This window comes from Echinops telfairi, unplaced genomic scaffold (assembly GCF_000313985.2).
Source record: "Echinops telfairi isolate 266 unplaced genomic scaffold, ASM31398v2 ScPeMD7_7468;HRSCAF=8506_0, whole genome shotgun sequence".
Taxonomy (NCBI): domain Eukaryota; kingdom Metazoa; phylum Chordata; class Mammalia; order Afrosoricida; family Tenrecidae; genus Echinops; species Echinops telfairi.
The window spans coordinates 34473715-34484861 of NW_022111369.1; the positions used below are offsets into that span (position 1 = coordinate 34473715).

Consider the following 11147-nt stretch of genomic DNA (forward strand, 5'->3'; position numbering starts at 1 on the left):
TTAATTAGGGAGCTGGTGAAGATTATTGAAAGTACTATAGACTATCAAAATAATAAACTGTTTTGGAAGAAATATAACCAAAATGTTCTTTAGAGGCTAGGTTGGCAAGACTTTGTCTTATGTACTTTGGACATGGTTTCAGGAGAGACCAGTCGGTGGAGAAGAACATCATGTTTGATAAAGGAGAGGAGCAGCAAAAAAGAGGAAAAACTTTGACAAGATTCACTGACAACGTGACTGCATCAATGGATTCACACATAAGACCAATTTTGAAGATGGTGCAAGAGTGAGCCGTTCTTCATTCTGTTGTACAAAAGCTTGCTGTTAGTTGGAACCAACTTGGTGGCATCTAACAATAACAAATTGCTCTTGAGAGTGGACTTTCTTCTATTTAAAATCATTTTATTGGATGTGCTTACAGTTCTTATCACAATCCATCCATCCATCCATCCATCCATCCATCCATCCATCCATCCATCCATCCATCCATCCATCCATCCATCCATCCATCCATCCATCCATCGTGTCAAGCACATTTGTATATATGTTGCCATCTTCAGTTTTAAAACATTTTCTTTCTACTTGAGCCCTTGGTAGCTCATTTTTCCCCCTTCCTCAGAGTGGATTTTCACTCAAGGCGACGTTATGTGTAATAGAACAAAACATCTATCTCATCTTGATGATCCAGTGGGTTCAAGTCCATCATTCCAGCTATTGTGAAAAATCCGTCTTACCAAGGGCTTCTCTTGCCATTTGGGGGTATCTGCTTCACTGAATATGAAGTCTTCCTCTAGCAATTGATCCCTTCTTACCCAGAAAGCCAGTATAAAAATATTCTGTTGTGATCCAGATGTTTTTCACTGCTTAATTTTCTGAAAATAAATTGTCAGGCTTTTCTTCCTGGTATATTTTAGTGCAGAATTCTGTTCCTACCTGGTTACGATGCATGGTTCTGTTGGTGTTTGAAATATTGATGAAAATTTTTTAAAAATTGCACTAATAACAATGAATACAAAGAAGAAGAAAATATTCTAAAATTGATTGTGGTAATGCTTGTAAAACTCTTCTTGTTATGATGGAACTATTGAATTGTGTGATATATGGATGAAGTGATAAAACTGTTTAAAAAAACAACAACAAGGAAATACGGGTGGCATAGTTTCCAGCAGCAGAGCAACATGTAAGCCACTGTAGTATGACAAAGTGGCAGGTTGGTGGTGAAATATAGTTTTATATTATATATGAAGACACCATATATAATTCCACATATGTATGTGTGTATTTATATATAATTTATATGGTTAGACTTAAGTCTATTATCATACTATTTATTTTCTGTTTGTACTATCTGCTCTTTGTTCCTCTTTTCCTACCTTTTTTGAAAAAAAATATTTTTTGAAGTTTCATTTGGCCAATTGTGTTGGTTTCTTAAGAAAAACTCATTGCTTTTATAATTAATGCTTATACCATGTTTCCCTGAAAATAAGACATACCCATAAAATAAGCTGTAGCAAGATTTCTAAGTATTTGTGCAATCTAAGCCATCCCCCCAAAATAAGACAGAGTGATAGGCGTGGCTCTGCAGCGTACCAGAGCAGAGCGGTCACGAAGACAGGCGGCCCTTCTCCTCTAACCCCGTCGTGACAGCTGCTATCTCCGAGGGGACCGGAGAGGGGCAGGCAGCCCCATCCACAAGGTCTGCTCCCCAGTCAGATCTCGTCGTTCTGTGCGTGTTGCAAGCTGAGGCATCGAGGGAGACTTGGACGGTGAGAGTCAAAGTCTCCCCTGTGAAGTGAGGAGCAGGATGCTCTGCTTTAGGTATCGCTTGTCCTCAGGGGAAGGAGGAAAGCTTGGACTGTGGGTCGATGTTCCAGAAGAAGACGACTTAACTAGATTTGAATCAATGTAGATGGTTGTGCCATACTTAATCAAAATAAGACATCCCCTGAAAATAAGCCATACTGTATCTTCTTGAGGGAAAAGAAATATGACAGTGTCTTATTTTTGAGGAAACACGGTCTATACACTTTTAATATATCATAGTTCAGATCCAAGTATCATTACACCATGTCATGTATATTTTTGTTTGTTGCCAGTAAGTCACCTAGAGCAAAAGGAAACATTGCGTTGTCCTCACAATTGTTGGGCTCAAGCATTCCATGTTTAGTATAAGCTGATTAGGAGCCTGGTGGCACTATGGGTGAGGCATTGGGCTACTAATCACAAAATTGGTGGGTCAAACTCACCTACCAATACATGGAAGAAAGATGATGCTGTCTGCTGAAGATTTAGTCTTGGCAATCCTATATGGGTTTGATATGAGTTGGATGAGGGACTCTGGTGGCATAGTGGACTACTAACTGTAAGACTGATACCACAGTCACTATGCGGGAGAAAGATGAGGTTTTCTGCTCCTGTAAGTATTTCTCACTTACTACCAGCGAGTGGATGCCGACCCAGAGGCGACTCTGTAAGACAGCATAGAACTGTTCCTTTGAGTTTCTGAGACTGTAACTCTATGCGTGTAGAGAACCCAGTCTTTCTCTCAAGGAGTGATTGGTGGTTTCAAACTGCTGACCTTAAGGTTAGGAACCAAATGCTTAGGCACTATGCCACCAGGGCTCCATTGTGAAGATTTACAATATCACAAATACACAGGGGTCAGTTCTATGCTGTCCTATAGGACCACTATGAGTCAGAATCAACTCGATGGCAGTGCAGGAGATGAGTCAAAATTGACTCAATGGCAGTTGTGTTATCTTAACTAACATTTTCTACTTTAATATTTAAGCCTAGTATTCTTTGTAATGGCTACATAGAACTCACAGGAAGTATTAATGATTATAGGGTTTATTAAGGAGGTTAACAGGTTTTAAAGTGAGAAATACTTAGGATACAGTTGATCATCAGGACGCATTACCAAGTTCTTCCAGGGCTGCTAATAAATGCCCAAAGGGCATGCCACTCCACTGTAAGTCTCACCCTAAAGTGACTCAGCTCAAGCTCATTGAGTCATTCAATCTAGCTCCCCCAATGAAGTGCCTACTGACACACCACTTCACAAACCAACCTCCTGCCCCAAAGCACAAAGTACTTGCTCTGTGGTCTAGAAACCCACCACTCTGCCCTCACCCTGTCTTCTGGATTCAGGAGATTCACTGTGCAGGTATCTCGGGGTCCAGAGGACAGGTTCCACACTGCCTCTTGCTAGTAGTGAGATCCTCTCTCCTGCTTCTCAGAGGGCCCAATTTATGCCCCGCAGATATCATTCCAACGAACCCTGTTCACACTTTCTCACTTGTGAACCTATCACTATCCTCCCTGTGCCTTCCTCCTTAAACCCTTGTAGGCAAAGGTTATTTTGTGGGAATTAGGGATTCCCACATGAAATACTTCATTGCCTCCGTAGTAGCATGTGTGTGTGTGTCTGTTTAAAAAAATAAACTGGCAAGGCTAAAATCTAATGTGATGAACTAATTTCCTTTAGGTTAAATTGTTTCCATGGGTCGCTGACTTTCTTCAATGCTCTTTGCTTTGAACAGGGAGATACTAATAGCTGTACCTTAGATGGCTATTCACAAGTGTTAAGAATTCAGTCACTAAGATACAGGACATTGTCTTTGTGGACTATATTTTCCCAGTTGACTTTGATGTTCTTTGAGACTATGGTCATAATCCCTCAGGGTCAGCAATTACTCTTTCACCATGCCCAATTATGGCTAAGAAGTTTTCATTATTTTGCTCTTGGTATGCTATACTATATTCATTGATATATTTGAAGCATATAAAAATACATATGTAGAAATTTCTTCTGTGAAACCTGTATATTTATTTATGGGGGTAGTCCTACTTGCCTTCCCACAACTCTTCAGTTTGCATGTCTATGTATCTACTTGTAGAGTATACAAGTGTATACTTGAGTAAAAGCTGACCCGAATATCAGCCAAGGAACCTAATTTTACCACAAAACTGTATTAAAAATGTGCTGAAGGCGCGCTCTGGGCATGGTGGAGGGAGAATTCAAGGCTTCACATTTAAGATGGAAAGGCCGTCAGATCCAGTGTTGACGTCACCCAGTATGCCACAGGCCTGTGAGATCCCGCCATTTCCCCATACTCATAGTTCAGGCAAGCAACCTATGAGTGCAACACTGAGGGAACGATTAAGAAAAACAAGATCATCTGTTCATTTCTGTTACAGGGCCGTGGTAAAACGCCTTAAAGTAGAGGAAGAAGAAAGAGATAGAGTTTCTCAGACAAGTCTATCTCCTCAACAGATGAAAACTGTTTTGGGTTTCAAGAAAGTGTGAAGCACAGAGGCCGTGAGTGTGAAGGAATTACGTACTTGAACAATGCCATCGAGGATATCAGTGCACGTGATGCTACGCTCCTTGATGGTGGGCCGAGCAGTGCTCCCTCCCAAAATGATTCTGTCCATGAGAACCTTCCCACCCGAGGCAGAGTACAGGGAGCAAGAGCAACGTTGGTGAAGCAGGTTCAGGAGAAAGAAGACTTTCTTCAGAGGCTGAAACTAGTCAAAATGTATAGATCCAAGAATGACCTAGCTCAGATCCGGTTGCTGATAAAGAAGTGGAGAAGCTGTAGCCAGCTGGTGCCTTATGAGTTGCAGTCAGATATGTCTGAGGAGAACAAGAAACTAAACCGCAATGAGTTGACAGGCCACTACAACAGAATTGACAGGTGTTTAATTCATAGTTTTTCTGTGACACTGACAACCTGTCACAGAAGGTTTCTTTGTAGACTTTAAAGGGGCAGTATGTATCACTAGGGGTACTGTACTCTGTTACATAAGTATAAACTAAGTTCTAATATTTCATATTTTGAAATTTATTATTTGTATAAATTTGTCAAAGAAAACTGGACACTTAACGAAATGTAATCAAAACACAATTAATTATGTTTAAAAAAATAAGTTGGACAATTTCTGGAATCCATTTTGATAGTTGTTTTATTATGGCAAAAAGATTTAATTTCGTATGTTAATAAATGGTGTAATTGTTAAAAGAAGAGCTGAAAAACTCGGCTTATACATGAGTATATATGGTAATTGTTACTGTGGTTGCAAGATTACATATGTAATAATATGTATTATGTACGTAATAATATTCTTCCTTGCCTTTGACTCTTGTGCTCCTGCCATGTCTTCTTTTGCCTTGATCATTTTGTACTGACATTTCCCTGATTTTATATTGCCTTTTCCTTCACACAAGCTAATGTGTCTCTAGACTCTAGTTAGTGGTTTATGTTCCCTTGCTTTCCCATCCCATAACCTTCTAAGGATGTCTTTTTCTCTGTGCTAACTGTATTATGACTTTTTAGAATAATGGCCTCATATGACATTTGATTGATTACTTTCACTAAGTGTAATATTCATTACCTTAATACATGCTGTGAGGTCTTTCACAGATTCATTGTTATCCTTTAATGTTGTATAGTACTTCACTGAAGGAAGTATTTCCATTGGGGGAAGGCTTATAAACAACCTTTGATATGTAGATGACACAACTTTACTAGATGAAGGTGAAAAGGAATTGAAGCACTTGCTGATGAAGATCAAATATTGCAGCCTTCAATATGGATTACAGCTCAAAGTAAAGACCAAAATCCTCACAACTGGACCAATAGGTATTGGATCATGATAAATGGAGAAAAGGCTGACGTTGTCAAGGAGTTTGTCTTGCTTGGCTCCGCAGTCAATGCTCATGGAAGCAGCAGGGAAGAGATCAAATGATGCATTGCATTGGGTAAGTCTGCTACACAAGATCTCTCTAGCATGTTGAAAAACAAGGAGATTACTTTTGGGACAAAGGTGTGCCTAACCCAAGCCATCCTATTTTCAATAGCATCATCTGCATATGAAAGTTGGACATGGAATAAGGAACACTGAAGAGGAATCTATGCATTTGAATTGTGGTGCTGGTGAAGAGTATTGACAATACAATGGGCTGCTAAAAGAGCCAACAAATGTGTCTTAGAAGAAGTACAGCCAGAATGCTCTGTAGATGCAAGGATGGAGAGAGTTAGTCTTACGTACCTTGGACATGTTGTCGGGAGAGTAGAGGGGCAGCGAAAAGGAGGAGGGCCTTTGACAAGATGGATTGACACAGTGGCTGCGTGGATGGTTCAAACTTAAGAGCAATGGTGCGGATGGCACAGGACTGGCAGTGTTTGCTTGGCTGTACAAAGGGTTTCTACAAGTCAGAACCTGCTCTTTGGCGCCCAACAACAACAGCAGCAGCAGCAGCAGCAACAACAGTGTCTAACGGTATGTGTGAACCATAGCTTATCCATTCATCTAGGTTTTACTCTATTCTTTTGGATGTGCCTATATCTCTTTGTATCACAGCTCTTATTTCAATAAAGTGTTTTCTAAATGAAGTTTTGAAAGCCAAATAAGCGTTGTGAGGCAAAACCCAGAAAGACTTGCTTTCCACTCAAATTAAACAGTATTCACAGATGTCTAAGGCAAGAAAGAGTCAATTTATTTAGAAAAAATTGAAACAAGTACAGATGCCTGTTAATCACCAAAATAAAGGGTGATGGAAGGAAGCTACAATTTCTATTGCTATCAATATGATACTAACAATAGAAGCTCCAGATTTAGTTAATTTGGTTCCAATCCCACTTCTTCCATTAGTTCTGTGGCCATGGATATCTAAATCTTAGTTTCTTTATTTCTATCTAGTGTTTATCTAATCGATTCCAATGCATAGGGATCCTATAGCACAGGAGAGAACTGCCCTTGTGGGTTTCTGAGACCGTGACTCTTCAGGGAGTAGAAATCCTCATCTTCCTCCTTTGTGGTTAGCAGCCAAACACATAACCACTATGTATCCTGGGCTCCTTTTAATCTTTATAACGTGATAATTGTAATATGATCAATTAGACTAGAATAATGTGGTAGTTGCTAGCCATCTTCACAGTTGCTATGCTTAAGTTCATGTGGTAGCCACCACGCCAATCTATCTTATCTAGGGTCTTGCTCCTTTTCGCTGCCCGTCTACTTTACCAAGCGAGCATGGTATTCTTTTTCCATGGAGTAGTCTGTTCTGAAATGTGCTCCAAGTAAGTGAGAGGAAGCCTTCCCCATCTTCACCTCTAGAGCATTCTGGCGTGCAGTTCCTTCAAGAATGACTTGTTTGTTCTTCTGATAGTCCACAGTACTTTCAATGGTCTTCACCAACATCATACTTCAAAAACATCAATTCTTCTCTCATTTTCCTTATTGTCTAACTGTTGCCTGCATACGAGGCAATGGAAAATCCCATGGCTCGGGTCCGGCACACTTCAGTCTTCTTAGTAGTTTTTGAATTTTTATTTTTAACACTGTAAGGAGGTCTTGTACAGCTAATTTGCCCAATGCAATGCATTGTTTGATTTTTTGGCTGCTGCTTGATGACCATTCATTAGATTATATATAATCAGAAATATAAAATGAAGAAAAAAAGTTAGTGACTTGAGTGAGTTTGAGTTTGATTTCTCTCTAATAAAAGACTTCTGAAGATAGGTAGTTTCTTGGTCTTAAGAAGGATGTCAGCATCTTCTGTCTTTTCCTATCATCCGAATGCCTGGTTCACATGAAGGCTGGTGCCACAGCCCTTCCAGCTGCTGTTTCAATAGAAAGAAGAATGAAGAAGTGGGGGAAGGGCCAAAGCAATGATCACTTTCTTTAAAGAACTATCTCTGAAGTCCTAAGGGACACTTCGCATTTATCTCATTATTAGAAAGTACTCACAGGAGTAATAAGTGCGCCGTATGAGTGATAAAGGAAGCTGAAAATTGTAGTCTTTTAAGCAGTGATATTATGGCTATGAACAAAATGTTGGGTTATGTTGCTGAGGACAAAGAGGAGAATAGGTATTAGATGAGCACAAACTAGTTTATGTCCCACCTTTTATACCATAAGCTTAATGTAAGAATTAAATGCTAGGTGCAAATACAACACTTGGCTGAATGTTTGGCTTGCATTGAATGATCTGTAGATGTGATCTACGCAGAGCTGATTCACCACAACTCTTTTTAGGAAGCCTTGGATCAGGGTAACTCATTTAAACTGAAACCTCTTACCCACACTGGACTGAAGAGTTTTTTCTTTCATTGCTGTGGGGTAGAATATTGTCTATGACACCATGCGTATGCCTAGCAGCACAAGAGCAAACAAATGAGTCTCCGTTACACTGTATTGGCGTTGTACACCCACAACTAATTGCCCTCTGCTCATCTGAAGAGCTATTAATCTTTGTTAGACAGACAAGCTCATTGCACCTGATGAACCTGACAAAAATCAGCAAATCATAAAGCCAACCAGGTAGAAATCAAACAGAAGAAAAACATTTTCTTTCAGTCTTTCTTTTTTTGTAATAAGGCTACTGTATTTATTTACCGTGGGGTGTAAACAGTCACTTATTGACTCCAGTTCCTTCATCTCCATCAGTGTCTCTCAGGCTATTTGCTTTATCATTCAGCAACCCTCAGTCAGTAAGAGAGAGCTGTCAGCATCCATCGCCATATGCTGGTCTCAGCATCCATCGCCATATGCTGGTCTCAGCATCATCATCATCATCATGATCATCATCATGATCATCATCATCATCATCTCCAATGCCATTACCTTCCCTTTCCTCCTGATTATTCCAAGCACATGGACATTCTCCTTAGCCTGCAATTAGCTTAGCTGGAGACGGTAAACAGAGGGAATGGAGGCCCTCTTCCCCTTGGCCTGCCTGGCTGGGGACGCATCTAGCCCGAGAGTTAACTAAGTGCTAAGAGATAAGGATATCATCAGCCCAAGGGAGGTTGGGAGACAAGTCCATTCAAAACACGGGAGGCCTGACTTATCGCTGCACGTGACGATGTGCTTTTAAATGTCGACAGCTTCTATAAAAAGTCCATCTTCCTCACAGGTGGTCAACTTGACGCACTGCAGGGAAAACTGGTGAAGTTCTGACCCTTCTCATTTATCTCAGCTAGAGCCAGATAACCTTGCCCTGTCGTCTAAAAATACCCTGCCCTTCCCAGTGTTCCTTTTATCTCTCTGGCTGTCACGACCGCAATGAGCCCAGACCCTTGAACCCACGCGCAGACTGGGAACATTGTGCGGGTGGAACACCCCTTCCGCGCAAGCACACTAGACCTTTGTTTTCAGGGTGTGGGCTGATGTGCTGGCACCTGCAGGCTTTCCCAGGCTCCTGCCACCTCCGATTGTATCACGCTCTCAGGTCTGCCAATCACAGCTGCAGTCTGGCTCTCTGCTTTCAAAGGGTTGCCCGTTTTGGGATCCTTTTGGCTGGAAAAAATAGAATTAGGGGTCAGAAATCTGTGTCCTACAATTCTGGATGGTCACTAAAGCTGTTGGTCTTGAGAAATTCGCTCCGATTTGGGGGCCTCAGTTTCCCTATCTGTACAATGAGACAGTTGGCAGACCGTTTCTAAAACCTTGCACCCCCTACATTGGGGACTCTTTTGCTATTGGCTTTCATCTTTTTAACTGAAATAAAGAGATAGATAGTAAAGTAATAATAAAAATGGTAAAATAAACCAAATAAACCCATCACCATTGAACATGACTGCAAACCATGGTGACCTCACAGGCTACAGAGTAGAACTGTTCCATTGAGGTTTCTTGGCTAGATTGTTTACAGAGGTGGATCACCAGTGCTTACTCTTGAATGCCACTGGATGGGGATCCATCACCAGCCTTAAGTTAGCCATCAATTTTATACCCCTCGAGTCCCCCAGGGACTGTATCCTTTTAACCCCGCCCTTCAAATCAAGCTTTATTAAACGTCTTCTGCTGACTTGCATCATGTCATGTCTTATAGTTACTCTCCCTTCTCTTCTCCTGCCTTTCCCTGTCTCCTCCTGGAATATCTGACATGTACACCCTGGGATGCTAGTCATTGAGTATGCTGAACCATCCCCCCTCCTCTGTTTCTCCAGAATTTCAGTCATTCCCCGGGCTGGTGTGCGAAAAGCACCATGTTCATTTCTGTTTGCTGGGACTACTGGCATGTCCTTGGCTGTTTGCACAATGGCGTTGATATTGTCTGCTGTCAAGTTGGCCTCCAAGTCATGCAGATTCTATGGACAAAGGACTGGACCTTTCTGACCCACAGGCTTTTGTTTGTTGCTGGCTGACTTTTTGGAAGTAGACTACCAAGCCTTTCTTCTTAGTCTGTCTCAATGGACACTCCACGGAAATCTGTCCGGCATTATCATGACAAGCAAACTTCTACTGACGTACAGGAGAAGGCAAACTTCCCAATGTAATCTCAGGAAATATTGTATGGTTCTCATAATAAGTTGTGGGTGTAATAATGGGCTACATTTTAATTGGAAAAACAAGAATTGGGTCTAAAAAGCCAAAAACAAAACCAAACCAAATGCTGAAAGAACCACACCAAAAAACCAACCAACCAACTAACCAACCAAACAAACAAATCAAAGTGGGGCAGTCTATTGTGACTTGTGGCAGACCCGTGCATGTCAAAGGAAACGGCTCCCGATGGGGATCCTGGATGCAATCTTTATGGAAGCAGCCCACCAGATCTTTCTTCCATTGCCAGATAGGTCTGAACCACCAACTTTCGGCTAGTTATTGGTGTCAGTTGCTGTTGAATCCATTTCTACTCACAGTGGCTCCATCTGACAGAGCAGAGCTACCCAGCGGGTTTCTTAGACTGTCATCTGTATGTGAGAAGATTTTCAGGTTTTTTTCTCTTATAGACCATTGGTGAGTTTGAAACACCAACCTTTAGCAGCTGGGTTCTTAAACGGTTGCTCCAAAAAGCACTTTTGCCATTATTATTTATTGTCACGTGGATTACAAGTCATGACAACCTGCTGCATGCAGAGTAGATGCACGAAGATGCTCCACAGGGTTTGCAAGACTAGGAATTTTTTGAAAAAAAATGACCAGGACTGTCTCTTGGGGCACCTTTGGGTGCATTCGAAGCATTAATCCTTCTGTGGGTAGAGGAGAACTTAACCATTGGTATTGCCTGGGGACAACGGGACTCTCTCTAATTGAAAAACAAAACAAAGTAGCTTTCTCTTTGATTGAGGTTTTTCTATGTTTTATCTAGTCATTGTTGTTGCATGCTTTCTCTGCATGAATTTTCATGATCA

The 11147-nt window shown here is 41.1% G+C and overlaps 1 pseudogene; it reads left to right on the top strand.

Annotated features, from left to right (window-relative positions):
• The first annotated feature begins 4033 nt into the window (after positions 1 to 4033).
• On the top strand, positions 4034 to 4767 carry LOC101643492 (annotated as a pseudogene).
• The last annotated feature ends 6380 nt before the right edge of the window (positions 4768 to 11147 follow it).